General features: G+C 58.7%; 1 protein-coding gene across 4 annotated transcripts in view; it reads right to left on the reverse strand.

Moving 5' to 3' along the window:
* NACC2 (NACC family member 2) overlaps positions 1 to 27,263 on the reverse strand; it is a 102,913-nt gene that overhangs the window by 58,198 nt on the left and 17,452 nt on the right. The window contains exon 1 of one of the 4 annotated variants that reach the window (XM_066366679.1): positions 21,174 to 21,914. The exons of 2 other annotated variants lie outside the window; for them this stretch is intronic. The gene's annotated coding sequence lies outside the window, so the exon portion shown is untranslated. Of the gene's footprint in view, positions 1 to 20,489; positions 21,111 to 21,173; positions 21,915 to 27,263 lie in introns of those variants that run through there. One more of the 4 variants, XM_066366681.1, reaches the window with a different exon arrangement.

The following is a 27,263-nucleotide window of genomic DNA, read 5'->3' on the forward strand; positions in this document are numbered from 1 at the left end:
TTCCTCAAACGGCACAGATGCAGCAACGCAGCACCAACCGTGAGGGGAACTGTGGCTGAACCGTATTTTCATTAAAATCGAGAAATTCAAGGAAGCGGGGGCAGGCGGGGAGGAGCTGCCCTGTGATATCTAAAAGGCAGAGGGTGGATGGTCAGTGGAGCTGAAGAAGTCTACAAGTCGGTCAAGAAATGGAAAAGTCAGAAAGGACGAGGGAGGGAGGGAGGGAGGGAGGGAGGTGAAGGCTCGTGAGAGGAACCCAGGGAACCAACCTCTAAAGGCACGAACCCACAGGAAGGCGGGCGGGGCACTGGTCGTCCGGGAAACGCAAAGGCGTGGGTATACCAGTCCCCAGCACGCACACCTAGTCCTTCCTGGCACGGGGTATCTAGCTCAGCCCTGAAGCCACGACCCAAGCGCTCAGCACAGCAGGTTAGACACTGAGGAAGCAGAAGAGTCCCCGTAGGACGCTCGCCAGAAAACCTTCTGCGACCACATCTGCCCCCGGGAGGCACCTGTGCACCTGTCAGTCACAGGACCAAGCAAAGGTGGCTAATCCCAGCCACGTACATGAGACTCAAGAACAGGAAACTCATCCAGGCACCAGAAAGCAGGAGGGGGGGGGGGACCTGACCTGTGGTGGCTCAGTGGATAAAGGAACCCTGAGGTCGCCGGTTCGAAACCCTGGGCTTGCCCGGTCAAGACACATGAGAAGCAACTACTACAAGTGGATGCTTCCTGCTCCTCCCCTCCTTTTCTCTCTCTCTCTCTCAAATCAACCAATAAAAATAAAAGTCAATAAACAAAACCTTAAAAAGGCTGGGGGTGGGGGTGGTGAGGGAAGAAGGTCAGGGGGGGCCACACCTTAATGTGGACTTGACCTTCACCTTGGTCGCCTAGGCGTGTTGGTGGCATCAATATAGACAAAATCAGCCTGACCAGGTGGTGGCACGGTGGATAGAGCATTAGACTGGGACCCAGAATATAGACAAAACCTTGCACTTGGGACCTGCAAACTCTGCTGTACGGAAAGGCAGGTCCAGAACCCAAGGACAAATTTAAACGCCTGGTTATACTCCATCCCGCAAGGATGTGCTCCCTTAAAAAAAAAAAAAAAAAGTTGGGTAAATAACATTGCTCTATCACCGTATTTCCCCATGTATAAGACGTTCCCGCGTAGAAGATGCACCTTAATTTGGGGGCCTGATTTTTCAATTTTTTGAAGGAAAAAAAAATCATTACATAAAGTTATTGAAATCAAGTTTTATTCATCATAAAATTCATACAACTCCTCACTGCTGTCAAAACTCCCATCCATGAGCTTGTCCTCCTCTGTGTCTGATGACGAATCACTGTCTTCAACAATGAGCACAAGGGTGAAAAAGCAGGAAATGCAAGTAAAAAAAATCTACAACCACTGTACAAGACGCACCCAGTTTTTAGACCCCAAATTTTTTGAAAAAGGGGTGTGTCTTATACATGGGGAAATGCGGTAATAGCTTTTTACCATAAAATGTTCGGCATTGCCTGACCTGTGGCTGGGAAGTGGGTAAAGCGTGGAACTGGAATGCTGAGGTCGCAGGTTCAAAACCCCGGGCTTGCCTGGTCAAGGCACATATGGGAGTTGATGCTTCCAGCTCCTCCCCCCCTTCTCTCTCTCCTCTCTCTAAAATGAATAAAATAAAAATTAAAAAAAAGGCCTGACCTGTGGTGGCACAGTGGATAAAGCGTCGACCTGGAAATGCTGAGGTCGCCGGTTCAAAACCCCAGGCTTGCCTGGTCAAGGCACATATGGGAGTTGATGCTTCCTGCTCCTCCCCCCTTCTCTGTCTCTCTCTCTCTCTGTGTGTGTCTCCTCTCTTTTAAAATAAATAAATAAAATCTAAAACAAAAATGTTCAGTATTGTGCCTGACCTGTGGTGGTGCAGTGGATAAAGCGTCGACCTGGAAATGCTGAGGTCGCTCGTTCGAAACCCTGGGCTTGCCTGGTCAAGGCACATATGGGAGTTGATGCTTCCAGCTCCTCCCCCTTTCTCTCTCTCTCTCTCTCTCTCTGTCTCTCTCTCCTCTCTAAAATGAATAAATAAAATAAAAATTAAAAAAAAAAAAGTTCAGTATTGTATCTAAGCGATCCATTCACTAGTTTCCAAAGACAATGATGGGGTCTGGGGGGTGAGCCCACCGACAGGACCCAAGTACACCCCATCCACTGAGAAGCAGCCAGGGGCTGCCCTCAGCGAGTCCCCCAAACCTCAGTCCCTTCCGCCAGGGGCTGCCCTCAGCCGGGCCCCCCAAACCTCAGTCCCTTCCGCCAGGGGCTGCCCTCAGCGAGTCCCCCAAACCTCAGTCCCTTCCGCCAGGGGCTGCCCTCAGCCGGGCCCCCCAAACCTCAGTCCCTTCCGCCAGGGGCTGCCCTCAGCCGGGCCCCCCAAACCTCAGTCCCTTCTGCCAGGGGCTGCCCTCAGCCGGGCCCCCCAAACCTCAGTCTCTTCCGCCAGGGGCTGCCCTCAGCAAGTCCCCCAAACCTCAGTCCCTTCTGCCTTAGGGCTGATTCCAGGAGAAAAGCAGACACGTGTTGGGGGGATGGGGTTCCCAAAGAACCCCAGGTCTTGTTTCCGTGGCCTGAAGCCCCAGGTTCTCCAGAGCCGTTCCCGTCTGTCTGGAGTTTCAACGAGCCCGGGAGAAATACCGTCGGCCCATCTTAGAAACAGAAACCGAGACTCAGGGAGGGAAGACACTGGCCCCTGGCCCGGGACCCGGAACCTGGACTTGAGAGCGGACACGAGACTCACCCTCCCTCGTCCACAGGCAGGACTTGGGACAAAGGGCTCCAGGGTCGGACACGGACACAGGCACACAGGCCAGAGAGGGCGGAGGACGGCCCAGGTTCAGGGTCCTGGGTGTCAGCCACACGGGGGCTCAGCAAAGCCCAGCGGCGAGGGCTGGGGGCCGCCACGGAGGGCAGGTGGGTGAGTGACCGCCTCCTGGTCCTGGTCGGGGTCCTGCAGCCCTGGGGACCAGAGCACAGCCCCCCCCACACACACACACCAGTCTCCGCCTTCCCCAGGCTGCTGGGAACAGCAGGGAGGCTGCTGGGAACAGCAGGGAAGCTGCAGGGAACAGCAGGGAGACTGCAGGGAACAGCAGGGAAGCTGCAGGGGGGGGGGCAGGGACTGGGGACCAGCAAGCCTGAGGAGCCTCGGCCCCTGCAGCCCAGAGAGCCAGGTGCCACGGCCCCCTGTCATTGTCACTTCACGCGGCAGTCACCAACGGCACTTCTCGCATCCCCTAACGGCTCCCACGGGAGCCCTGAAGGTAAATACGTTAATCTGACTTCAATCATGGCTTTTTAAAACAAAGTGCACACACGACTCGACTCGTTTAGGGTATGGCACCTGGGAATGACTGTCTGGTGTCTGAGCACCGACCCAGAGCACAAGGGGAGGGGGTGGCGAGGGGGCCGAGAGGCTGCCCGGGGTGGGGGGAATGAGGGGGAGACCGGCTCCCCGAACACAAACACGAGCTGCTGGGCGACAAGAACGTCGGGAGGCCCAGCCCCATGGGATCTGCCTGGGTGTCCCCCTTGGCCTCTGGGCAGCAGACACCCCCTCAGCACAAGGCTGGACCTCGGGGGGGGCCAGGCAGGTGGTGCAGAGCCTGCACCCATGGCCTACGGCAGGGGTCCCCAAACTTTTTACACAGGGGGCCAGTTCACTGTCCCTCAGACTGTTGGAAGGCCGGACTATAAAAAAAACTATGAACAAATCCCTATGCACACTGCACATATCTTATTTTAAAGTAAAAAAAACGGGAACAAATACAATATTCAAAATAAAGAACAAGTAAATTTAAATCAACAAACTGACTAATATTTCAATGGGAACTATGCTCCTCTCACTGACCACCAATGAAAGAGGTGCCCTTCCAGAAGTGTGGCAGGGGCCGGATAAATGGCCTCAGGGGGCCGCATGTGGCCTGCGGGCCGTAGTTTGGGGACCCCTGGCCTACCGGGTCCCCAGCCCAGCGGACCCCTGGCAGCCGGCCCTCCTGCCTTCTGGTTGAACTGGAGGAACGTGTGTGCGTATGTGTGTGCGTGCGTGTGTGTGTGCGCACGCGTGTGTGTGTGTGCGTGTGTGTGCACGTGTGTGCGTGTGTGTGCGTGTGTGCATGTGTGGGGGGGCAGAGAGTGAGGCAGGGGTGGGGGGCCAGGTCCACTCACAGGTGGAGCGGGAAAGCCCTTGGACCACCCGGAGCGGTGGACGCCCTCCTCTGTCCATTGCCCCGTGGGGCTCTTGACAGGGGACCTGTGTGGTCAGCACCCCTCCTGTGTCAGCCACTGCAGTGGAGTTTAAAAAACTCCACATCACCCAGAACACCGCGCCCCCCACCCCCAGACCGGAAGGCACAGAATTCAGCCAACAGAGAGCACGGAGTGATGCTCCTCCTTTCTTACTGGCCCGAGGAGGAGGAGGAGGAGGAGGAGGAGGAAGAAGAGGAGGAGGAGGAGGACCCGGTCAGGAGTCTCCGCTTCAGACACTGGAGAGTGTGTGGGAGAGGTCACCAGCCAGACACCTGCACGGGGCAGCCTGCGGGTGGCACACACTGGGCTTGCTGCCCCCCCCCCAGTTCGGCGGGCAGCACCCCAGCTTTCCAAACGGCATGTTCTGGGTAGGAGGGCTGCGGGCAGTGAGAGGCAAACAGCCCAGGCTTCCAGACTAGCATTAGGCTGACTTTTAAAATTCAGAATGAGTAAGTGACCACCACCCTGCTGTGCTGTTCACCTCCGAGGACAACACTCTGGGCCCCTGTGCCACACGGGGGAGGGGGGTCCCCCTGGGCTCTCCCCCTCACAAGCAGCTGAGACCTGGCCCCCAAAAAGCCCGTGTCACCATGCTAGCCTGACTGGGTGGGAGCCAGCGTGAATGGTGGACAGGCCTGGGAGGGCCAGCCCCCAACGCCAGGCCCTCCAGGAGACGGGGACGGCTAATCGGTCGTTCCATGGTTGCTCAGATCAAAGCCGGTGACAGGAGCGCTGAGCCCCAGGTCAGGGATCTCAGATCATCTCAGGGGAGAAAAGAAACCATATGCTCATCCGTGTTCATAAATTCCAGAACTGACCAGGGTCACAGGAAGGAGTTCCCAAGGAGCCAACAAAACTCAGAACTGAGACGGTCAGTCGGCCACTGTGGGACCTGCCAGCCCCCCCCCCCCAGCTGCTAGAAACCCAGAGAGAAAGAGCAAAGGGAGGGGGTGAGCCCAGGCCAGCCCGCTCCCCAGGGGCTGAGCAGAGGGGGAAGCGGTGTGTGTGTGTGTGTGTGTGTGTGCGTGTGTGTGTCAGCATGTGAACCTGACCCGTGACCTGCGGGTGTGTGTGTGTGCGTGTGTGTGTGTGTGTCAGCATGTGAACTTGACCCGTGACCTGCGGGTGTGTGTGTGTGTGCGTGTGTCAGCATGTGAACCTGACCCGTGACCTGCGTGTGTGTGTGTGTGTGTGCGTGTGTGTGCGTGTGTGTGTGAGCATGTCAGCATGTGAACCTGACCCGTGACCTGCGGGTGTGTGTGTGTGTGTGTGTGTGTGTGTGTCAGCATGTGAACCTGACCTGTGACCTGCGTGTGTGTGTGTGTGTGTCAGCATGTGAACTTGACCCGTGACCTGAGGGTGTGTGTGTGTGTGTGTGTGTGTGTGAGCATGTGAACCTGACCCGTGACCTGCGTGTGTGTGTGTGTGTGCGCGTGTGTGCGTGTGTGTGCGTGTGTGTCAGCATGTGAACCTGACCCGTGACCTGCGTGTGTGTGTGTGTGTGTGTGTGTCAGCATGTGAACTTGACCCGTGACCTGAGGGTGTGTGTGTGTGTGTGTGTGTGTGAGCATGTCAGCATGTGAACCTGACCCGTGACCTGCGGGTGTGTGTGTGTGTGCGTGTGTGTCAGCATGTGAACCTGACCCGTGACCCGCACACCTCACTTCCCAGGGGGCGGAGGGCGCCAGGCCGGCTCAGGCATGGTGCTGGCACCTCTTCCCACCAGTGCGGCTGCACGGGCGGGCGCCACGCTCCCTGCCCGGCCTCCGGAAGGCGGCACCCCGGCGCGCATCCTGGGTCTTCCGCCTCCACCACGGGCTCTAACGAACTCCCTCGCGAGGTTTCCTGGAAATCAGTGACTGTAATGTAATCACAGCTGCCGGGGCCCCGAACAAGCCCGCTCTGTGTCTCCAGTTCAGTTATAATTATTACGAAAGCGCGGTGAAGCCGCGGCGAGGAGGAACAGAAACTTGAGGGAAGCCCAAAGGGACCCGGGAAGGGGTGGCCCCACCAGGCGTCCACGCCCTCCCCTGTCTTCCCGCCCCATCCCGGGACCCGTCCTGCAGCCCCAGGGCTCTGTCGACCTGGCTGCACCTGGCCCAGGTAAGAACGCAGTGCCAGGTGAGGGCAGGGTGAGGGGCAGCTGGTGACCACGGCTGCTCTGGGGGACCCGCTGTCTTTGCTGTGCCCCTGGAACCCCAAGAAAGCCATCCATCTGTTCTGTGACTCAACCCCTCTGAACTGTCTCCCTTCTAGGAAGTGAGAGGTATCAGACACCCTCCAAAGACCCTGGGTCCTGGCTGACCTGCCAACGGCTTTGGGCCAGCTCCTCATGGAGCCAGACCACCCAGGAAGCCCTGAGGCGAGCAGGGGAGAGGTGGGGCTTCTCTTCAAAAGGACACAAGAGCCTGACCGGCGGTGGCGCAGCAGGTAGAGCATCAACCTGGGATGCTGAGGTCCCAGGTTCAAAACCCCCCAGGTCACCGGCATGAGCGCAGGGTCACTGGCTTGAGAGTGGGATCATCAATGTGATCCCATGTTTGCCGACTTGAACCCAAGGTCGCCGGCTTGAGCAAGGGGTCACCGGCTTGGTTGGAGTCACCCGGTCAAGGTGTGTAGAGAAGCAGTCAATGAACAACTCAAGTGCCGCAACTACAAATTGATGCTTCTCATCTCTATCCCTTCCTGTCTGTCTGTCTGTCTGTCTCCCCCCCCCCACCACCAAAAAAAAGGCCACAGGGGGCAGCTGACAGTACCATCCCAAGCCACGGCCTTGTGGCCTTGAGTGGTGGTGGGGCATCTGGGATATGCGTACCCACAGGTCGCCTGACTCCCTGGGGACCTCTGACCAGTGCAAATCCCACCTTAGGGCACCGTCATCCCTCATCCAGAAAGTCCCGGGCACGGCCCCCAGAGTGGCCCGGAGCCTGGCAGGACCACGGAACATTCCAGGCTGAAGGAGGAGCAGAAGAGGCCCAAGCCTTGAACCTGACGTACTGCTGGGCACAACCCCTGTGACGTGACAGCTGGGCCTGCCTTCCCCGGAGGACACCTTCTGAGACCTTGGGGCTGGACAAAACTGTCACCACGACTCCCCCCAGAGCAGGAGTGGCCAGCCCTGGAGAACCCCTGGCTCCTGGGGTCCATCCCAATCCCTGGTCAGGCATTCAGAGGCCAGTCTCCCAATGTGGCTGTGACCCCCCCACACCCCCCCCACAGGCCTGGGCTTGGGCGGCTGATGCTGGTCCTGCCCCCCCCTTGGGATCAGCCCCACCCCACCCATGCCAGGCAGCCGGAGGGGGGGGAGGATGGAGGAGCAGCCCAACACCCAGAGGCCCCCCCAATCAAAACGAGGGACCGAACTCAAGGGGGCTATGGGGGGGGGCTTTCCATTTTCCCTCGCTATTAGGAATCTGAGGAGAGGCCCCACGACCCACACGCTGTCTCCCCAGGCCTGTCCCCTGCTGACCTGCCCAGTCCCAAGCCTGATGCTCAGTCCCAGGCGAATGGCACCCCCTCACTCCAAGGCCTGGGCTGTTTTGGACCCCAACAGCGGTACGACGCCTCGCGCCCTACCCCGCACCCTAACCCCGCAGCCCTACCCCGCACCCTAACCCCGCACCCTGGACGCTGTGACCCGTCCTGGGACCCCCTCCTCTTCCTGCTAGGTGGGGCTCCACTCGCTGTTCTCTTTACCTCACTGGTCATTTCCCCAAATTTCACGAGCTTACTGTTCTTCTCGGGGGGGGGACGGGGGGGGTGAGGACACACAGGAAGGGGGGACTGAGGGCCATGTGACCCGAGTCTCTGCTATACTTTGGGGTCCAGCAGCCCCGGGAGCTCCACGGTGAACACACGCCTCTCCTCCGCAGGGCCCCTCACAGGACACGGACAGGCCGACCAAACTGGGTTATGACAATTAACACAAATTCCGCCTCCTGTCCCCAAACTTACATAACCACAGACGCTGCCTCAGGAAGATCCTCTCGCACCCGGTGGCCCCGTTTCCTGCCCTGCACCCCGGCCCTGCTCCTGGAAACAGAGCTCGCTCTAGACTGCCGAGCCTGCAGGGGCCCTTCACGCCACGCCCAGGGCTTGTCTGTCTGTCTGTCTGTCCGTGCGCCTGGCGGTCCACCCTGCTGGGCAAGCACAGGGCTGAGATCCACGGCCGTGTCTCTGCAAGGTCGGCCCCCGCTGTCAAACAGCCCCCTCCCTCCGGGCCCTAAAGGGTTTCCATGTGTTCCCCCACCACACTGGGGTTGGACGGGGTCTCCCCAAACTCATGTCTACCCAGAATTCAGAATCTGACCTTATTTGGAAATAGAATCTTTCAGAAGTAATTAGGTAAGGATCTCAAAATGAGATCACCCTGGATGCAGGGTGGGCCCCACATCCAGTGACGGGTGTCCTGAGGAGAAGAGGGGAATTTGGACACAGAGGGGAAGACAGCCACCAATGTGACAACGAACGCCGAGCTGGGCGTGACGTGTCGACAAGCCAAGGGACCCCCGGATGGCCGGCACCCCCAGGGAGCTGGGAGAGGCGGGGGTCCTGTTGTTATAGACACAAAATCAAACTCACACAAAGTGTACAAAGGAAACGAACAATGATGTAGGTGTAACCGGTTTACGCCCTGAGATAACTCCACCTTCCAACTGTGCACCAACACCAGGGGCGAATCAACGTGATGAACTCCATTTTACATCAAAGCCCGCTGCGGAAGGCCCGATGACCGAGGCGTCCACGGGCGCACACCCTTTTCTGATAACTCCATCTGTCCACCTTATCAAGCCCGTGTGTGACCTCTACGTTTGAACTGGGATAACGTCACCCTAGGGTGCAATGGGTGGCCAAAGCACATCCGTAAGGAGCTGGGGTGGAGATCAAGTCAGCTTTTTTGTTTGTTTGTTTTCTGTGGGGTTTCTTTGTATTTTTCTGTTTGTTGTTTTTTTTGTTTGTTTGTTTTTTACAGAGAGAGTCAGAGATAGGGACAGATAGACAGGAACGGAGAGAGATGAGAAGCATCAATCATCAGTTTTTCGTTGCGACACCTTAGTTGTTCATTGATTGCTTTCTCACATGTGCCTTGACCGTGGGGCTACAGCGGACGGAGTAACCCCTTGCTCAAGCCAGCAACCTTGGGTCCAAGCTGGTGAGCTTTTGCTCAAACCAGATGAGCCCTCGCTCAAGCTGGCAATCTTGGGGTCTCGAACCTGGGTCCTACGCAGCATCCCAGTCCGATGCTCTATCCACTGCACCACCGCCTGGTCAGGCTTTTTGTATTTTTCTGAAGTGAGAAGCGGGGAGGCAGAGAGACAGACTCCCGCATGCACCCGACCAGGATCCACCCAGCATGCCCACCAGGAGCGATGCTCTGCCCATCTGGGGTGTTGCCCCGTGGCAACCAGAGCCATTCTAGCGCCTGAGGCAGAGGCCATGGAGCCATCCTCAGTGCCCGGGCCAACTTTGCTCCAATGGAGCCTCGGCTGCAGGAGGGGAAGAGAGAGACAGAGAGGAAGGAGAGGGGGAGGGGTGGAGAAGCAGATGGGCGCTTCTCCTGTGTGCCCTGGCCGGGAATCGAACCTGGGACTTCCACACGCCGGGCCGACGCTCTACCACTGAGCCAACCAGCCAGGATCTCAGGTCAGTTTTGATTGTACTGTCCCTTCTGTTGCTGACAATCACTCCGATCATTCCTCCTGAGGCTACTGGATCCTGTTAGTGGTTCTTCGGTTGGGGGTTTGGGAAACCTACCACTTGGCTGACCCTTGGCTGTAATCCTATTACTCCCCCTGTCCCGAACCTGTACTGTAATGAGGAGTGAACACCTCCTGTGTTTGTGTCCTTTGTCCTGTTTCTTCCCTTGTGTGTAGATTCTGTAGAGGAACCTTACGTTGAGGGGGGTGCTCCGAATATCAGAGCCTTTATTACCTTCCGAGCCCACGGACGTCCTTGTTCTCGCCCGGGGATGCTACCTACGCCTTCTTCACAGACACTCCTCTCGCTGTTTTCCTAACCGTCTCTCTCCTTGAAGCTTTTAAGCTCGCTCCGCGTCCCCTGGCTTGTGACCTTTATCGGGCCTAACGCTGGACAAGCCTGTCTCCGGGCGCCAGTCACCCAGCTCCAGATGGGCGCTCTTCTCAGGTGGCGGGCTCCGAGTGCATTTAGTATTTCCACCTGTTGTTTCAACTGTGGGGTTTCCTCTTGCGTCACCTGACGGCCCTGAGCTCACCTCCTGATGGGCGGAGCGTGTCTCCCCCTCGCCCACAGAGTTGGACGAGCAGCCAGTCGACATCACTTGCTTCTCCTGGAATGATCAGCTTTCTCAATCCTGCCGGTTCAGCTCTGTTATAAGAGGCAAACTCTGAAGTTTCTTCTTGTCCATCCTCTTCCTGTTTTTACTGGCTTCTTCCTCACCGGTGAGACCTGCTTGTACCTTCTGTACTATCCTTTGAGCTGTTCCCCTCTCCCTCGATCCTGTCTGCATCAACCTGTGACCTGGGCACTGGGTCATCTATCAGCGACTGGGTTGACCCTTGAGGGGTGTTTTCAGATCACAGTGGATCTCTCCTGGCACAAGGACTTGAAAACGTTATCTTAGGGTTTCCTCCAGTGGTCCCCCAGGGACTCTCTGAGGTTGTATTCTATGAAAGGGATTTTTTTTTTCTTAAAAATTCTCCTGCCCTGGCTGGTTGGCTCAGCAGTAGAGCATTGGCCTGGTGTGTGGAAGTCCTGGGTTCGATTCCCAGCCAGGACACACAGGAGAAGCGCCTATCTGCTTCTCCACCCTTCCCCCTCTCTTTTCTTTCTATCTCTACACACACACACACACATACCCCGCAGCCAAGGCTCCATTGGAGCAAAGTTGGCCCGGGAGCTGGGGATGGCTCTGTGGCCTCTGCCTCAGGCGCTAGAATGACTGCAGCTTCAACAGAGCAACACCCCAGATGGGCAGAGCATCGCCCCCTGGTGGGCATGCCGGGTGGATCCCGGTCGGGCGCATGTGGGAGTCTGTCTGCCTCCCCGCTTCTCCAGAAAAATACAAAAAGAAAAAATTCTCCTAAAGAAATTTCTAATACCTCCCATTTCTCAGCGCACTATTTCAAGTTTTCTCCTCAGCCTGTGCCTTCCTAATGGACCATAACTTTTCCTGTGTGGATAAGCACAAAGAAACCCTACTTTTACACCTAGGGGCACCTTCCTTATTCTATTCCAAGCCTGTTTCAGCCTTAGCATTTCATCTGACTGTGAATGAAGGTTCCGTTTCAAAACAGTCAATATTCCAGACTCCAGCACATTTCAAATGCGGTATTAAGTTACCATCTGTATTTTATTTTCTTTTTTTTTATAAAGGTGTTTATTTTTTTTTAATTTTTATTTATTTATTTATTCATTTTAGTGGGGGGGAGAGAGAGAGAAAGAGAAAGAGAGAGAGAGAGAAAGGGGAGGAGCAGGAAGCATCAACTCCCATATGTGCCTTGACCAGGCAAGCCCAGGGTTTTGAACCGGCAACCTCAGCGTTTCCAGGTTGACGCTTTATCCACTGCGCCACCACAGGTCAGGCACCATCTGTATTTTCAATTTTCAAAATCTGTAATTGTCAATAATCTAGAATCCCATCCTCACCGACGACTGTCGTGTGGCAAACTAGTTCATCGGTTATAATTAAGCTCTAGAGCTGGGTTCGTTAGGTGGTTCACGTCGGACAGTGAGAGTAATTAGGAGTCCACTGAAGAGGCAGAGACACTGCTAGCCAGCTCAGGGACGCAGACGTGAATCCACTCACAGTTCAGAGGAGGGGCCGGCTCAGTCTAAGTCCTCGTGTCGGTGGGGCCCCGACAGAACCTGCTGGGAGAGGCAGCGTGCCTTGTGGTCACTGCCAAACGGTCACCACGGTGGGCGATGCGGAGTCTGCGTTGGAGTCTCAGGTGACCAACCTGATCTCCACCACAGCTACTTACCCTTAATTTTCTCTCCATAAGATGCACTTTTTCCCCCCAAAAGTGGAGGGGAAAATGCCCATGCGTCTTGTGCAGCAAATGTTCATTTTTTTTTTTTTTTTTTAAGCTGCTGTGGGTTCCCGGACAACTAGAAGAGTATTTGAACATGAAAGTCTCATTTGTTAATAACAGTGCTAACGGCTGTTAATGCTGCTGCTGAGTTTACATTGTTGAAATATTATTGTGGTGCCTTTTATTAAATATTTTAACACAGCATTTGGTTCAGAATATAGTTTTTCTTATTTCCCTCCTTAAAATCCTAGGTTCAGGCCCTGGCTGGTTGGCTCAGCGGTAGAGCGTCAGCCCAGCATGTGGAAGTCCCAGGTTCGATTCCCGGCCAGGGCACACAGGAGAAGCGCCCATCTGCTTCTCCACCCCTTCCCCTCTCCTTCCTCTCTGTCTCTCTCTTCCCCTCCCGCAGCCAAGGCTCCACTGGAGCAAAGTTGGCCCCAGCGCTGAGGATGGTTCTGTGGCCTCTGCCTCAGGTGCTAGAATGGCTCCAGTTGCTATGGAACAACGCCCCAGATGGGCAGAGCATCGCCCCCCAGTGGGCATGCCGGGTGGATCCTGGTCGGGTGCATGCGGGAGTCTGACTGCCTCCCTGCTTCTCACTTCAGAAAAATACAAAAAAGCAAACAAACCAAAAAAACCCTAGGTGCATCTTATGGAGCGAAAAATATGTTATATCTGGTTTGGCCACTTGTCCCATTGTAGGGTTACATTATCCCACTTCAAACATACATCACACATGGGCTTGATAAGGGGGGCCGATGGAGTTATCACAAAAGGGGGTCAACCGGTTGACGCCTTGGGGATCAGGCCCTACGAGCGGGCTTTTACATAAGAGGTAGTCAATCTCATGACTTCACACATGGTACTGGCACGCCGTTAAAACACCGGTGTTAGTTCAAAGGGGCGTAAAGAACCGGCTAGCCCTGCCTCACCCTTCGCTCCCCGTATACATTCCGTGTTCACCTGACGTGACGTTTACTGTGACAGGTCCTCCCCCCAGAGTCCCGGGAGGGACCAGCCCGGTCCACAACCTGACTCTGGATGCGTGGCCTCCAGAACTGAGACCAAATGTCTGCTGCCTTAAGCCCACCAAGTCCAAGGTCGCACTCCGCCCCCGGGACACTGATAGCGCCCCTCAGCACGCCCACAGGTTCACCCCACCCTCCATCACCTCCTCACAGGGAAGCAAACATCGCTGACAGACCCCACAGCAAGCCCCAGACCAGCGGTCACAAACTTAGGGGGGCAGCCACCCAGAAGGGGGTGGGCTTGGTGGGGGAGGGGGAAAGAGGCCAGGGCAGTGGACAAAAGCAGGTGGCGACCCCTCCTAGCCTTCCAGCCAGGAGGTCTGCACCGAGTCCACAAGGCGGCTTTGGGGAGACGAGAAGTGGATGCACCCCGTTTCTGTGCCTGCTTCCGACTCACAGTCTGCTCACCCCACTTCACACACGGGGAAACCGAGGCCCAGGGTCCCCAGCAGCACCGTGAAGGGAGGGGTTCCAATCACAAGCTCCGAGTCCTGGCTGTGCGGGCTGTGGGCATTCAGTAGAGGATGGTGAGACGGGTCCTGGGTACTGTCAGGACACCAGCTGGTCCCGGCGGCCTCCCCAGAGCCACGACCGCCCCCGAGAGCGCAGGACCCTTCCCTCCGCCTGGGATGGGGACAGCCCCTGGCACCAGTGCCCCTGCTCCCCGACCTTGCCGTTCATGGTGACTCGAAGTGACTCGAACAGGAAGTGCAGGTGTGTGACAGGGATGGCAGTTGGCACTGGGGTGTGAGTATCTGGGGACCCACTCGGCTTCTACGCTTGCCAGGTGGACACCGTTGCTGAGAACCCATGAACGGTCCTGCTCCAGGGGGTCAGCGATATTTCACCCCAAACGTGCTCTGCTGGTGGGACTGCAGCGCCTCTCAACCAGACCAGCTGGGGGCTGCAGGGGACACGGCTTGCAGGAAATGATGGGTAATAAGGGAGCCAGCCACCTTCAGACCCCAGCTCCCTGCCCTCTCCCCAAGGGCGGGGACCGTGGACGTGAGACACAGGTGACCCACACAGCCCCTGCTGAGCCCCTGGGGGCTGCCCCAGCCCCTACAAGCTGCAAAACCAGGTAGCAAGTCAGTCAACAGGGTCCTCTGCCGCTCTGGGGGCTCAGTCCCTTCCTCAGGGGCTGACAGCAAGCGTGGGGAGCTCAGGAGTCCCCCGGCCCAGTCCCTGCCAGAGCCCACCATGGAAGCCCAGGGGACAGTGCATCGAGCACCCAGCCCTCACCCTTCTCCGGAGCCTGCGCTCGGCCCACCCTGTGCTGACGCAGGAGGGGACAGACTCCGAGCACTCTCCAGAGACACAGCCCAGGGGCCGCTGGCTGATGGGCCCTGGGCACAGCACCGTCCCCCCCCCCCCCCCCAGGGAGCAGCCTCATGCCCCAGCCCCACTCACATCCCCAGTCCCTGGAGAGGGTTTCCAGCGGGCAATTTGCATAATATTCTTTGCAAGTTAATATCAGCCTCTGATAATGATCTCGGCATAGCGTGGAGCTGAGGCGGCTGTTACAACACTAAGTAATCATATTTTAAATTATGTTTCCCTTTATAGAAAGGTGTTACAAAAACACACAGACACGAAATCTGTCTGTTGCAGCCCCACTGCCAACCGCCTGACCAGGGTCCCGGCAGTGCGAGAGCTGTGACAGCAGCACTGGAACCCGATGCGGCAGGCCGCAGGCCACCCCCGTGCCCCCACCGCACCCCAGGCCCGGGGACCCTTCCCAGAGGGGGCGCTGCCCAGATCTGAACCACCACTCGCTCCGGCCACTGTCCAGGGCAAGTCTGTGCAGAGGAGTCCATGGGGCACCTCCTGTCCACTGCTCCGGGGTCCTGACTGCCCTGAGAGTGGGCAAGGGGGGCGCCCCCTCACCGCACCCCTAGTCCAGCCTCATGCTGGAGACCCCAGTGCCCACTTCCACGGGACACACGGGTGACACGGAATCCTGAGGACTCCAGCAAGCAAGCCTTTAGGCTTGGCCCCCACCGGAGCTGCCATGATGCACCCCAGTTTGGGCAGGGGCTCCCGTCACCCCACTCCACCCCGGGGCCAACGTCTGGCCCGGGCTAGGCGCCTCTTTCCAGGACGGCAAACTCATCCTGACTCTTACGTCCCCACCCCGACGACAGCCTGTAGCATGTCCCACAGGGGATTCTGGGCCTGCCACATGTCCACACACCCCAGTGTCCCCTGAAGGAATAGCGGGGACAGGGCCCACCTGGACAGAGCAGCGGGCCCCAGTGGGAACCGGAGGGACCAGGCGGGAGCTGGAGGGGGCGGGGCCCAGGAGTTGGGAGCACCCCCTCCTCTGGACAAGCAACCAGCGGGCAACGGGAAAGGCCATGTGCCCCCCTCTCCTGCCTCTGCGTTTAGGAGCCAGGCCACCACTCAACCTCTATTTTCTTAAAAGCTTTCTTTTCTTTTCCCCCCCTTTTTTTATTAAAAAAAAATCCAATTATAGCACAAATCTCTCAGCAGGGGTCAGTGTGGAATAAGAATAGCCCCAGTTAATGGACATGACACAGGCAAGATTAATGCCTAAAGGGTTTCAAAAGTTGTATGATGCAGATTTCATTAACATTTTAATTGTAATGTATCTTTTTAATCTTCTCTCACCCTAATGGCTTTATATCCAAAAAAAAAAAAAAAAGAGGAAAAAAAACTGCTGACAACAACAAAATGTATCAATATACAAAAATTTAACAAAGGCGCTTAGCAGTCCAAGGGAAACTAAATTAAATGAGAAAAACTATGTTAACGTTGGGATTTTCTAACAGAACAAAAGTCAGAACGCAGCAAAAACCAGTTACTTCTCCCCCCTCCCCTTACCCGCGTGGTGAGGGGCAAGGATGGAGCCTGGGGAGGGGGTGCTGAGGGCCAGGGCGGGTACCCCGGAAAGAACGCGCCCCCCTCATCCTGTCTCTGCTCCTGATGGGTGGAGGAGATGGGGACCTCCTCCAGAGAGGCCAGCAGCTCCCACCTTCTCCCCACTGGCTGGATGCCAGAAACAACCAGCCAGAGCGGCAGAAGCCCCCAGTCCCGTAGAGATGGGGAAGGGGCTTGTCGGGGGTGCCGTCATAATGGGGGGACACCTTGCGGGGCATGGGCTGGGGCGGCATCCCGCTCCTGAGGTCCACAAGGAGGGGCCCCAGACAGCTCTGGACATCTGGACGGCAGCCACGTATTACTGCATCCAATTTTTAAAGGTGTTGTCTCTAGAAATACACTTTTAGCCCCCGTCGACCACGGGCTCGGATTTTTATTTTTCAATCAACAAACACTCCCTAGAGCATCCCGCCTGTGCCGGCTGCTGTCTCTGACCCTTCACCCCAAATCCAGCTCCCTTCGGTACCCACCCCCTCCCCCAGATCCCGGGAGGCCCTCAGGGACCCAGTGTCTGGGCCTGGGACACAGCCCAGCTCCTTGCTCACCCCAGTGACTATATATGGACACTTTCAGGCCCCTTTGGTCCCCGCCCCCAGCCCTGCTGGCTTCCCAGGCTCTGGGGAAGGCGCTGGGTGGGGCCCAGGAGCTCCCGGCCCATCCATGGCCATGTGCCCTCCTGGATGCCAGGGCCCGGGGGGGGGGGGTGTAAGATTCCTTCAGAGAGACCCAGCGCCAGCTTCTGCTCCCCGCGGGGCCAGAGAAGCCTTCTCTGAGAAGAGTATGTGCTCCCATCCTCCCTAAAGACTGAAGAGCAGCTCCCCTTACAGAAGCGTTGCCCCTCATGGGCTCCAGCGCACTTCCTGGGAGGGGGCACCCTGAGAGGGCTCCCAGGACAAGCCTAATAACCTGCATGGAGGCCCTGGGTGGGCGAGGCCCTGGGTGGGCGAGGCCCTGGGTGGGCGAGGCCTGCTCACCGGCAGCCTCCCAGCCCAGCCTAAGGAAGATACTAAACAGCATCACAATGCACAGGGCAGGGCTCAGAGAGGGCGAGTCACCCACTTAAAGTCACACAGCCTTGGGCTAGATGTGACCTGGGAGAGACCTGAAGAAGTCCAGCCTAGGCCGCCTCCTGGCCTGGACACAGGCCCAGCCAGCGGCAACTGGGAGGGGGGAAAGGGGGGGGCAGAGAGCCCAGGTTCCCTGGAAACGCTCCCAGGCCTGAGCAGCAGTGGGCACCTGCTGTTCCTGTCTTCATGGGTGCTAGTGCCACTCTGAGGATGTAAACCACAGGCCCCCCGGGGGGGGGGGGCCGGCCATACTCCAAAGTTCATGTCCCAGATGCTTCCAGACTCCTCTGTGTCCACCTTGTCCCACCCTGAGGAGACCCTCTGTCACAGCTTCCTAAACTTAAACGTACAAGACAAAAAGCAAAAGGCCGGAGGAGGCAGCTGCAGGTGACCAGGAGGAAGCCCGGGGCCAGCCCCCGAGCATAGTTTGCTAATGACCTCATCCAGGGCCAGGGCCCTGGCGAAGAGAGAAACAGACCTGCTAGCTGGTGAGGATGCCGCCGGCTTCAGAGGTGAGCAGTGCCTCCGGGCCTGGTGAGGCCCGTGTCTGTCCCAGCCAGCACCCTGGGGTCCAAGGCTGGGGAGGGTGGGGAAGGGCATGACCTCCGGGCTCCAGAACAGAGAGAGGAAGAAGAAATGGGTGGGGAGGAGGCTGGGAGAGACACAGGAGGTGGGGCTGCCCATCCTGGCTCTGACCCATAAGTTCCAGCCTCCCCAGTGAGTGCCCAGGGCCAGGCACTCGGATATACACAGGGTTGATGACGATGGCTTTCACAGCTTAAGTTCCTCTTGGACCTTTACCTCTTAGGTAAAAAAAAAAAGGGGGACAGCGAGGACAGAGGGGGTGCCGGTAAAGCGTGCCACTCAGGAAACAGCTGCTGCTCAGAGAAGAGTGGCCAGGGAGGCTCCTGGACCCTGCGGGCCAGTGGCCAGGCGGGCTGGGGCAGGGAGAGGCCCCCAGGAGCCAGCCCTAATCAGACCCCGACCCCCTCACCAGCCCCCAGCCAGAGCCCAGACCCAGCAGACGTGACAAGCTCCCACAGTGGGGCAGGCTTTGAGCAGCTCCTGCCTACCAGGAGCAGCTGCGGGTCTAGTCAGGGGCTGGTGGCACCCGACCCTGCCTCGGGAGATGTCCCCCAATAGCCCACCACAGGGTTTTGCTCCCCCCCTCAAAGACGAGGCCTTAGAAGCCGGCCCCAAATTCCTCAGCCCTGGGCAGCCCTTGGGGACACCGCCCACAGGAAGGAGCGGGCCAGGCAAGCTCAAGCTTCCCAAGTATGCCCGTTACACTGAGGTTGTGCAAAGGCCCCGGTTCTCCTAAGAAACAGGCTGGGAGTCTGGAGCAAGGGGCCACGATCTGGGCTGCAGTTCACGCTGGACCCGGAGGGGCTGGGCAGACATTCACCGCACTGCCCCCCACACCCAGGGCGGCTCCTTCCACCCTTAACGCCCAAGGGGACAGCACAGGCCACGGAGGGCCCAGAGCAGAGCCAGCTGGAGGGGCAGACTGGGGAGCAGGCCGCCGCAGGGAGGCGAGGACAACGAGACTCTGCTGACAGGGGTGGAGGTAACGAGGCCTTGGGGGTGGGGGGGCTGAGGTCTGACCCTTATCGGTGCCCCGGGGAGGCCTGGGCTGCAGGGACTGTGTCCTGTGCAGCCGGACCCCGGCTCTGTATTCTGGGGCAGCAGAGGCCTCCGAGGAAGAGGTGCTGAGTGGAGCCTTGGGAATATTCTAGAAAGGGTCAATGCCACAGTACGTCCTCTGGCCCATGAACAGTACTGGGCTCACCCCAGCCCAGGACACAAACCTAGCAAGCAGGACCCTTAACCTGTTATACAAACAATGCATGCTTACATTTTGACTGAAAGACAGGGAGAGGTTTGAAGGATTCTGTACAAAGTCACCCACGAGCCCACCTCCCAGCAAGGACCCCTCTGAGCACAAGACTCTGACCCAGAACCTGGGGGTACCCTCCGCCAACGGCAGCCCGGTGGCCCCCACTCTCCCCTCCCCACACATCCTGCAGGAGACCCGGCATGGCTCCTGAGTTGAGGGTGGATGGAGCATCACGGTCAGTCAGCAAGGTATCAGACACCACGTCGAGAACCGTCCCCACCCTGGGTATGAACCCCTGACAACAGATCTCTGGCCACTGAGTGGTGACAAGTGATATCTTGCTCTACTTCTGCGCTCCTTCCTGCTGGCTCCATGTTGGCACGGAGACAGTGGGGGGCCAACCTCTCTCGGGTCTCATCTTCTGTTTCTCTGGCTCAGGCTCCCGGCTAGCTGGGGCGCCACTCAACAGCAGAACGACCCCTAAGGAAATGCCCACAGGCCTGGGGGGCACCGCCGAGAGCCAGAGCGAGCGCAGTGGACCACAGGGAGAAGGGAAGGCGGTCTGTGGGAGATGGGAGTGTCCGCTGCCTGCTGCCAAGGCTCGTTTTCTTATCTGTAAAATGGGGCCAACAATGGAGGCTGCCTCTCCTGGGGTCCCTACCGACACCCCGGTGCACAGAGCTGCGCTGAGGACTACTGCAGTCCCTACTAGCATCATCTGGGTGAAACAGAGGGGGTGGGGAGGGGACCACTGCAGACCAGACAGAGGGCTGCAGGAAGCAGGAGGGGGCACAGCCGAGGGGGCGGGCACAGGGGGTGTGCTGGGGCGTGTGCTCAGAAAGACAGGCTTTACCTTTACCGGGTGGTGAGCTTGGGGAGGGCAGGAAGCATGCTGCCTCCTGCCTCCCCCGCCCAGCCCCCACCCCCCTTCTACACACACACACAGGATGGTCTCAGTCAGCTACAACCTACAGCCAGAGGAGGCACCGCTGGGTCCCAACGGGTTCCAAGAAATACCACTAGAAAAGAGCCAAATGCCCATGTGGGCAAAACATCACAGATCCTGAGGCAGGGACGGGGAGGGGGTGGGGAAGGTAAGAGGGAGGAGGGCGATGGTGTCCGTGGGGAGGGCCTGAGCCCAGCTCCAGGGGACGAACCTACAGCAAATCCACAGGTTTAAAGGGCACCAGGAGAGAGCTGGCAACCACTAGCCCCAAGATAAAACTTCTGAGAAGCCCAGAACAGAACCTGGAGGTGACCTCTGACCTCATGACCCCCCACACCAGGGGACAGGCGTAGGTCCCCCTGCTCTGGCCCTGAGGTGTGAGCAGCAAGCTCAGAGCTCACCTCTGACCTTCCCGGAGAAGGGTTCTGGGCCCCAAGACCTCCTTATTCAGAGACACAGCTGCGGATGACAGGTGGGCGCCCCTCTCTCCCGCTGCAGCTCGTCCCAGGCTCTCTTCAGGTTGGGGGGGAACGCCAAATCCTCCCTCTCCAGACTGGGGTCCGCACGACGAGGGAACGAGGGCAGTGATGCCCACGAAGGGACCCACCGGACCCGGACGGGAAGGTGCAAGGCCCGACTGCTGCGCAGGCGAGCGGCCAGCCTCCGACCCCCGCCGGGAAGGGAGGGGTGTGTCCACTCAGCCCTGGCCCGGGGCCAAATACGCTCCGGCCTCCCCACCCCAGAGGGATGGGCTAGGTCAGCCCAGGCGCGGGGGTTGGAGGAGAGCCAGGGTGGGGGGAACAAGTGTCCCGAGAAGCCCGGCGGAAGAGGAGACGCCCAGGGCTGGGGTCTGCCCGCAGCGCGCGGCCCGGGGTGCCCGCTCGGTGGGGTGGGGGTGCGGCCCGGCGCCGGTCGGGGCGCCTCCCCAGGCCCCGGGCTCCGCGGCACCCTCGGCCGGGCAGGCGCGCGGCGCGAACTTGAGCTGCGGGCGGGCGGCGGGCACTGCGGCAGCGCGGCCGGCCCGCGCCGCGGAGTTTGGGGAAGTGCGGCGGCGACCCTGACGCGCGGCGCCAAGTTGGGCGTACCTGCGGGCGCCCGGCCCGGTCCGGCCTGCGGCAGCGGCGGCCGCGGCGGCAGGAAGTGCTCCGGCGTCCGCGCGCTCCGCTCACATGGACTTTCTCCGGCCTCGCCCAGCACCGGCCGCACCGCGGGGCGGGGCGCGCGGGGGAGGCGCAGCGGGCCGGTTAAAGGGACAGCGCGGCGGCCGTGCGCGCGCGCGCGCGCTCTCGCCAGCAGGTGGGCTCTCGGGAGGGGTGTCCGGAGGAGAGGGAACTCCCGGAAAGGGGGCGAGGGAGGCTGAGCCGGGCAACCCTGGACGCTGAGGTCCGAGGCTCAGTGGGAGGCAACTGCGCCCCGCCGCCCCTCCTGCGCGCTGCCTGCACCAGCTCCGGGCGTCCGACCCTGCGCCGGGCACAGGGCCGGGGCTGGACGCGGAAGGGCAGAGGGCCGGGCCGCCGGGCAGGTTAGGACCGCGGCGCCAACCCACACGGTCCCCGCCCCTCCGAGCCCCGCAAGGACCCGGGAAGCCTCGGAGCTCCCCCACCCCAACTCCCGGCCCTGGAGCGCCCCTCCCCGCGGCGGCCGCGTTGGCACGGAACAGCCTCCAGGATGCGGCGCCAAGTGGGGGAGCCGGGGCGGAAGGGGTGCGCGGCCTTGGCCGAAGCTGATACCAGGGAGGCCAAGAAAAGCGGGGTCCCAGGAGCGCCCCCGGGCGAACCACCGGCCCCGGAGCCTCCTGCGCAGGGCTAGGACCTGGGAGTGCGCAGACACGCAGGGTCCGCTTTCCGGCCCCGGGTGATTAGGGGGCGCTGCCTCATTAGTCAACAGAGGTCCCGTTTTAAAACAAGTGCGCAGAAATAGAACCGTCCCCACACCGGAAGCGAACCACAGGCCTCCCCACCACAGACTCCTCCACCCTCCCTACCCTGGGGCCTGGGGTCAGGACAGGCAGCATTAGTCCTCCCAGCGCAGAGGGAGCCTGGCTCCCTCACCTTCACAAGGGTCCGTGCAGGAAAATGGGGTCACATGGAGGAAGGGGTTAAGTGAAGAGTAAGACGCTTACCTACCCTCCCAGACCATATTCTGGGCCCCGTGGGGGTCAGAGGCTAAACCCCTGCAGGACAGTTCGCCAAGGTCATTCCTAGGACAACTGTCAGAAGCTTGGTCCAAGTATTCCTGGCCCCAGATTCATACTTAGGTCCTTGATCTTGGTTGTGGAGAGACACCCCCCCCCCAAACCCAACTTGAAGGTCTGCACAGAAAACACCCCCCCCCCACCAGCTCACCCCTGCCTTGCTCTCTGGGGGGTGTCTGGTGGGTATGAACCCTCAAGGACTCTATGGGTGCACCCCCAGAACTCCAGGGTCGTGATAAACGGTTTAGCCGGCTATAATTAAGTTATATAGCTGGGTTCGTTAAGTAGTTCATAACGAAAAATGAAAGTAAGTAGGAGTCCATTGAACAGGCAAAGACACTCCCAGCAAGCTCAATAACTTTATTTTTCCACTCACAGTGAAGACGAGGGGCCGGCTAAGTCTAGGTCCTCCCTTCGGTGGGGCCCAGAAAGAACTTGCTTGGAGAGGCAGCGTGCTTTGCGGCCGCTGCCAAACGGTCCTGGTGGGTGACGTGGAGTCGGCGTTGGGATCTCAGGAGACTGACTTGAGTTTCACCCCCAACTACTACTTATAACTGTCAGAGAGTTACAGTATCACACTTCAAACCTAAGTCACACGTGGGCTTGATTACGTGGACAGACGGAGTTATCGGAAACGGGAGTAAACCCGTGGATGCCTTGGTGATCGGGCCTTACGTAGCGGGCTTCTACGTGAGATCTATTAACCACGGTATTCCACACATGGCATTGGCATGCAGTTAAAACAGATGGTATTGCCTGACCAGGTGGTGGCACAGTGGATAGAGCGTCGGATTGGGATGCAGAGGACCCAGGTTTGAGACCCTGAGGTCGCCAGTTTGAGCGCGGGCTTATCTGGTTTGAGCAAAAGCCTACCAGCTTGAACCGAAGGTCGCTGGGTCCAACAAGGGGTTACTTGGTCTGCTGAAGGCCCGTGGTCAAGGCACATATGAGAAAGCAATCAATGAACAACTAAGGTGTAATGAAAAACTAATGATTGATGCTTCTCATCTCTCTCCGTTCCTGTCTGTCTGTCCCTGTCTATCCCTCTCTCTGACTCACTCTCTGTCTCTGTAAAAAATAAATAAATAAATAAAATTTAAAAAAACAGACGGTATTATCTCAAAAGGACGTAAACTGTGTGGACGGTTCTATTTCTGCGCACTTGTTTTAAAACTGGACGTAAACAGACGGTATTATCTCAAAAGGACGTAAACATAAATCACTCTTAGTTTCCTTTTTTATATTTTACATTAATTTGATTTTATGTTTACTATAACACCCAGTTCTATCTATCAAACGTGATCCCAGGACCTTCCCTGGCCGGTTAGCTCTGTCGGCTCTCGGTTAGAGAGTCGTCCTGAATCACCAAGGTGGTGTGTTCGATCCCCAGTCAGGGCCTATCGGGGAAGCAACCGATTAAATGCACAACTAAGTGGAACAACCAGTGAAGGCTTCACTCCCCCTCTCTCTAAAACCAATCAATAAAATTTTAAAAGAATTTAAGAAAAAAAAAAAGATGTAAACATGGTCCCAGATCCCACAACCACTTCCAAGTCTCCTGGAGACCGTCAGACGGCGTGGCCGTGCTCCTGGCCCAGGAGGTGCGAGAGGAGAGAGACGGGTCAACTGCCCGTGCCGTGGTGCAGCCTGCTCTGCACGGGCACCAGCGGAGGCTCTGGGGCCAGGCGAGAGACGAGATGGGCCTGGCAGTCAGCTCAGCAGCCCCAGGGACGCCCCTGTGCTATTGATGATCTCAGCAGTGCTAACTCCCCAGGGCCCCCTGGGAAATCGGCTGCCACAAATGATGCGTAAGCAGAGACAGGTGCCGCTTCCAGCCCAGGGAAGCTATCCCACTCCCCGAGGTCGTCCGGTGGCCAGGGCTGGGTGGCTGTGGCTGGCACCCACGCAGGATCCTGGAGGTGTGTGTGTGACTGCCTCACTAGCTCTGGTTATTACCATCACTTTTATTTTCTAAATATGAATGGAATTCTTTCTCCTTTAACGAAGGACATTTGGACACTATTAACATAATTAGAAGACAACGGAGAACCAGAAACCTGCCCCCCCCCCCGCCCCAAGGACAGCAGGCTTGAGTGCCACATCTGTGGGGCGGTGTGCCCTCCACCTGCACATTTTTAAATGCTGACGCTAAGTTCCAAGCCTCCGCTCCGTGTTCTGTGCTTGTTATCTAATGTAATTTTCACAATGATCTCTCTTTCTATTCCAGTTTTACTGATGAGAAGAAACACACAGTTTAGGCAGGAAATGCAGCTACCTTGGGCTCACTTGCTCAGGGTTTCTGGGCAGGCAGGGTGGAGAAGACTCCAAGCTACTGAGGGGTGGGGGCCTCGAAGCTCCTTCCCTCCCTTTGAGCTGTGATTATCTAGACCTTGTGACCTTGTGGCCCTGTGACCAGTCGGCCCCTGCTGGCTGGTATGCAGACACAGCCACCGTCCTCTCCTGAGAGGTCTGATGAACACGTCAGCCCCTGTGAGATGCCGACAAGGGTCCTCTCCGTTCAGGTTCAGGGGGCTGGCCTGGCATCTTGGTCTTGAGCTTTTGTGGATCTGAGGCTTCGTGTTTTTTTTTTTCTTTACCCCTTTTATTCAGAGAGGACCAGCCTGGGGGCCAGAGGGAAGTCAGGAGAGAGAAATCTGCCTACCGATGAGCCACCAAGGTGGGGTGTCAGGGTGGGAGCACTGGGAGCCACACTTTGGCCTGGACACCTGCGTGGTCCTCCCCCGGATGGCTGAGGCCTCTGGTACTGGGCAGTAGGTGGCCGAGTGCTCAGCGGAGACCTGTCAGAGAAACGCTTCTATGGAGGAAGGAACTGGAGGAAGCCTGTCCTCCACGGCTCCTGTGTCCACCCACCAGTCAACCAGGACCCTCCTGGACACACACCCAAACTCGGCTCCTGCCACGCCCATGGTCCTGGGCTCCGTGGAGGTCAGAGGCTCCCACCCTGTGGCTGCGGTCGCCAGGGCTATGTGTGCGGAGCTCAGGGGTGCAGGGACCCCTGCACTGAACGCAAATGGGTGGGCCGGCGTGCTGCTGGGCACTGGTTCTGGAAAGAGACTCCCTTCCTCCATCCAAGGCTGGTCACAGAGAAGGACCAGGGCCCACCAAGACTCCCTGAGCCAGCTGCTGCCTCAACCGGTCCACGGGGGTGATTGACAACGGTCTCCAACGCGATATGGCCACCCAGAGCCCCTCACCACCTGTTAGAACTGCCCTGGGGCTTCTGTCCTTGTCAGGGAGGACAGCCGGTTAAAAACAAACCCCAACACACCTGCACTGTGGTGGGGGGGCAGGCGATGGTTCCCCCTGCAGTCGGGCAACCCACCACTTTGGAATTCTCCTTGTCATCTTTCTCACCCCCCCAGATCCAATCTGTCCCCCCCAGCCTCATAGCTCCACCTTAAAGTCGGGTCAGGAATTTCACAGCCCCTTGCCCACTCCACCCCCACTCTCAGATTACTGCAGCAGCCCCATAACTGAACCCACCCCCTCCACATTGCCCCGTCTGCTCTGTCCTCACCCGGCACTGCTCGAGATGCTTCTGAACCAGGCAAAATACATCCTCCCCTGCTCGGACCCTTCGGTGGGGGCCCCTGACCACACGCGCCCCCTCTTGCGTGGTCCCTCTGGAGCTCCAGCACCGCTGGTTACTCTGCCCACATGGCCTCCGCGTGGGTCCTCCAGCTGCTGCACATGGCACAGGGCCTTTGCACATGCTTTTCCCACCACCTGCACCACACCTCCCCTCTCACTTCCTTTGGGTCTCTGCCCAGAAGTCCCACTGCGTCAGCTCTCCTTGACCCAACCCTGGCACGAATCCACTCTGGCATCCATGGCACCCCCGGAGACAGGGCCCCCCAGTTGTCCACGGCCCTATCCGTGGCCCGGGAGGAGCCTGGCACGGCTGCAGAATACGAAGTCTGAGGGGAGCTGTGCCCTCACTGACAGGGCCCAGACCCTCCTGCCCACCTGTCTGAGTTCTCGTGCCTCCTCCCTGTCCCCTGTGTCCCGGGAGCCTGGTCCGCAGGAAGAGACCAGGCCCTTGGCCGGGAATGCTGGCCTGAGAACAGACCCCAGCATTGCCGATGCTGAGGGCCCGCTGCACGCCCTGCACCAGGGGCTCCCTGTCCAGGGTGAGTGGGCAGGCTTGTCTGTCCTCTCCGCTCCGGTCAGCACAGAAACGAGGGCATGGGTGTGGCCAGCCTTTACATCAGGAGACTCTTTCCCTCCAAAGAGCACTTTCCTGGCTCAGAAAGGACCATCGGCTTCAGGTCCCAGTGCCCAGAGGATGCCAGGGGCTTCCTCAGCCTTCCTGCTGGGCGCCAGGAGCACAGTCAGCAAAGACCCAACCTGGCCAGGCAGCTGTTGAAAAGTGGGGGGCTCCATACCCTGCCCCGCCCAGAGTGGAGCTCCAGATTGGGCCACGTGCCTGCAGCCCACTGGAGCTCTTTATCAGGGCCCTGCTCTGTGCCCATCAGGCGGTGCAGCGGGCTGGCCCAGGCTGGCCCCCTCCCCTGGTGGGGGTTGAGCAGGCCCCCAACCCCACCCTGGACTCTGGGCCCAAAGCAGGGGAGGGGAAGTCAGGCCCTCGGTGTAGCAGATGGGTTTTTGCAGCCCCGTTCCCAGCTCAGGGTTCAGGTTGAGGCCGCCACCTCTTGTAATACCAGAACATCCCGGTCTAACCTCGCAGCCAACCCCGTCTGCCCAGGACCCCAGGGTGGCACCACTGAGCCGCGGATGGAGAGCCCAGGCCAGCCCGCTGGACCAGGAGAACGGAGCTGCTTGGACCTCGTGGCACTCTGGGCCCCCGAGGCTCAGGACACTGACTGCGTCTGGGTGACCTGCCCCAGGGTGGGGCTGCGTGGACATTACTGCCCTAGGGGTGGGGCAGTAGGAAGGTGCTATCCCCTCCCACAGAACCGCCAACAAAGAGGCCAGCTGCCCAGCTTCCTGGAGGCAGGCG

This window comes from Saccopteryx leptura, chromosome 2, assembly GCF_036850995.1.
Source record: "Saccopteryx leptura isolate mSacLep1 chromosome 2, mSacLep1_pri_phased_curated, whole genome shotgun sequence".
Classification (NCBI taxonomy): Eukaryota; Metazoa; Chordata; class Mammalia; order Chiroptera; family Emballonuridae; genus Saccopteryx; species Saccopteryx leptura.